Source organism: Zingiber officinale, chromosome 10B (genome assembly GCF_018446385.1).
Source record: "Zingiber officinale cultivar Zhangliang chromosome 10B, Zo_v1.1, whole genome shotgun sequence".
NCBI classification, from domain to species: domain Eukaryota; kingdom Viridiplantae; phylum Streptophyta; class Magnoliopsida; order Zingiberales; family Zingiberaceae; genus Zingiber; species Zingiber officinale.
In genome coordinates, this window is record NC_056005.1 from 96154830 (window position 1) to 96158242 (window position 3413).

The 3413-nt window shown below is 41.6% G+C and overlaps 1 pseudogene; it reads right to left on the bottom strand.

The window, feature by feature from the left end:
- Positions 1–1684: 1684 nt before the first annotated feature.
- Positions 1685–1863, bottom strand: LOC122030661 (annotated as a pseudogene).
- Positions 1864–3413: the final 1550 nt, after the last annotated feature.

Genomic DNA, 3413 nt, shown 5'->3' on the forward strand with positions numbered 1-3413 from the left:
CGGTCAGCCCGTCGACCTAGCTGGACTTCTCGCCAAGCGCCCGGTCAGCCCATCGACCCGCTTGGACTTCTCGCCAGCTATCCGGTTAGCCCGTCGACCTAGCTGGACTTCGTGCCAGACATCCGGTCAGCCCGTCGACCTGTCTAGACTTCCCCTGCACACTCGATCAAAGTGTCAGACAATAACAAAACTAACTTAACATATTTGTCATTCATCAAAACCTAGGTTAGACCGTTAGTGCTACCCGCACCAGCAGAAAGCGCATAGCCGGGACGCTAACCCCAGGCAAAGACATCTCGAGGATTGAACCCTGGACCTTTCGACAATGAAACTATGCACCCCCAGTTGTGCTATGCCCTGGGGACATAGTCTCTCACCTTTAGCTTCATATTGTTCTAAAGACATGCCTGAAGTTGGCTTTTGATTGATCTTGAATAAACTTTCCCAAGTCTTCTTTTGTGTTGGGTAGGATGGTTAGCAACTCCTACAGCGTCATTGACTTTCAATGAATTAGCTTTGTCCTCTTGTTGCACTACCTATGTCGCAGTTTCTCCTCCCTTTAGTGGTGACACTGCCTTCACATGTATCTCAGCTTGCTGCATAACAAGCCCTTATGGAAGGTCACTAGAGGCTCCGTTTCTAACCACAACATACGCCAATTCACCATCATCAACGTGAGGAGCGACACCATCATCTAGATCCACATCATCACATTGTTCCCCACCATAGGTTTCATTAAAGTAAATTGTTGTCAATTTTACCCATCTTGTATTTGGCTAAATCTGTATTCTTTAAATGAATCTTTGGCTTGACTCAAAGGTGAATACTTGAGTCATTTTTTCTTTTTTCCTATTGGGTATAAAAGTCCACATGATTGAATCAAGGAGTCTTCAATTGAATGCCCACAAAATTAATAAATGTCAAGCACCAATTCAAAATTTTCGAATGTGAACTTCCAACACAAAACGTGTGTGTGGTCCCTCCCAACCAAGTACCAATTCTAATTTGCCAACTAGCTTTCAAAAAACTGCACCACTTCAATTAATGCTAGAATCCAGTGAAATTATTGACCATTAAAGCTGATTAAATCGTTGAGAAATTTCCTTTTCTACAATAGGTTGGCCAGAGATGCAGTTCACTGAAAAATCTTCAATAGAGCACGTTGCAATAGGAATTTGACCGGCCAAGAGCCTTCTTTTAAGCACCAGACAAAGGGGAGAGAAAGGGGAAGTTAAAGAAAACCGAGGAGAGGAAACTGAGGAAAACACGAAGAAGGGGAGGGGAGGAACAAGTGTACCTAATAGATGAACGGTATTGCCAGTGAGAAGACGCCCCTATGCCGGAGAAGAACACTTCGATATAGCTAGTGAGATATCCCTTGGCACCCTCTGAATCCACCCAAGAATCAACGGAGAGAGGCCATCACCACGAGTGGACAACCGCTGCCAAGAGGAAAAGTAAACCGGGGAAAAGCCTTCCAAAGTCATCAGAGAAAAAGCCCAGGAGTCACTCACCTCACTATGTGGAAGATGTCCGAAAATCCTAGAGAGATGTTGGAGCTTCTCTCTTTAGAAAACGGACACCCATCGAGAGTTGACTGACTGACTAATACTAGCAATCACTTACATACGTTACATGTCTAATACATATAAATTAGTGTCCCAAACCCATAAATTAGACTTGGCATGGGTGCATAAGGCACATGCAGTAGTACAACACAAAGGCGACGCTCGAGAACTCTAGCAGTAAGTCACTTTAATGAACTCTCCCAGGTAAAAAAATAATTTAATTTTTTATCTCAAATATTAAAATGATAAGAACAGACACTACACTTAATCTTAGCCAAAATGTCGAGAAATGTATGCTTTTTAATGTCACTAGCTCAATGTATTTATAAAAGTTCCTCCGCTCGTGGTGTTGTAAATTCTAAGATGTGGGACTAAAGTGAACTATGACAATGTATATTTTACTAGAAAAAATTGCTAATAAGTCTTAAAATTATTTTTAGTGTGAAAAAAAGGATATTAACATAATTTAATTTTAGATTTCATCAAAATTAGTTATTAAAGGGTCCAGATTCTTTATTAAATAGTAAAATATTTAAAATCATATCCCTCTATAATAATGGTATAGTGACATAGTGCTTTCTTAGTTTCCTAAGCATCTGAAGATCTTTAATGAGTTAATGAATAAAATTTTCTTAATGGACAATTGACATAAGGACACTGGACTGATGAACCACTCGGTGTGAGCGCTTCTTGATTTATCTTAACAATCAGTGAAAAATTTTTATAGGGCCAAATCGATCATCCCAGAATTTGTCAGATCTTGTTTAGAGTTGTCTTGTGCTCCGATCTAATTCAATTTTTTATTACTTATATACAAATTTTGATCGAATAAATGTTGTTTCCTGATAAATTTGGTATCACATGTTATAGTTTCTTGTAACCATGGTCCTTTTTACTCATTACTATTAATGATTTGACATTATTATATGTTAGGATGGAGCAAGATCAAAGAGTTCGAGGACGTGGGATAAATAAATGCTTCTAGACAGAGAATGAGGTCCAAGTACTAATTGCAACTCTTCAAGATATGACTTGTGATCCTTCATGGAAGACAGATGGCGGTTTTAAAAATAATTACATGGCTAAGGTGTATAATGTAAGTACCCCGGATTAGTTTTGATGTAATCAACTTAGTTAAGTTAGGCTCTATGGTTTGATCCCTTGTGTCCAAGTATGCAGGGATTTAAGAATACAAAAATTCGAGCGGAAAATGCAGCGAACGAGAGAGATGACACATCAAGCGAGTCAACAGGCTTGATACATCCGAGGGATGAGGAGCTATGGAAGAGTATATTGGTGCACGAGATGGACGTGCTTGTTGCTTCCAAGGGACGAGAAGTTGGGGAGGAAGTTTGCTCGAGGAGAAGACCAGAGTTAGGTTTGGATGAGCTCAACTCTGAATGACTGAGTATCACCGAAGCGATCGGACAAGAAAATAGTCAACTTCATAGTTGACCATCTTCAGGCGCTTGGACTAGGTCCAAGCGCTCGAACTTCAAGCGACTGGACTAGGTCCAGGTGCCCTGACTAGGTCCAGGCACCCAGACTTCAGGTGCCCAGACTAGGCCAAGGCACCCGAACTTCAGGTGCTCGGACTTCAGGTGCTCAGACTAGGCCAAGGCACTCGGACCAGGTGTAGGTTCTCGGATTATTTCAGGCACGTTAGCATGCCGTTGGTTGTAGAGGATTAGTACGGAGTCCACTCCAGCTGATTTCAGGTGCCTAGATGGGGTCTAGACGCCCGAGGAGCTTAATTCGTTGGAAAAAAGTCATTACGGAGTGAATTGAGTCCAGGTGCCTAGACCAGGTCCAGGCATCCGAGAAGCACCACATTAGCAAACAACT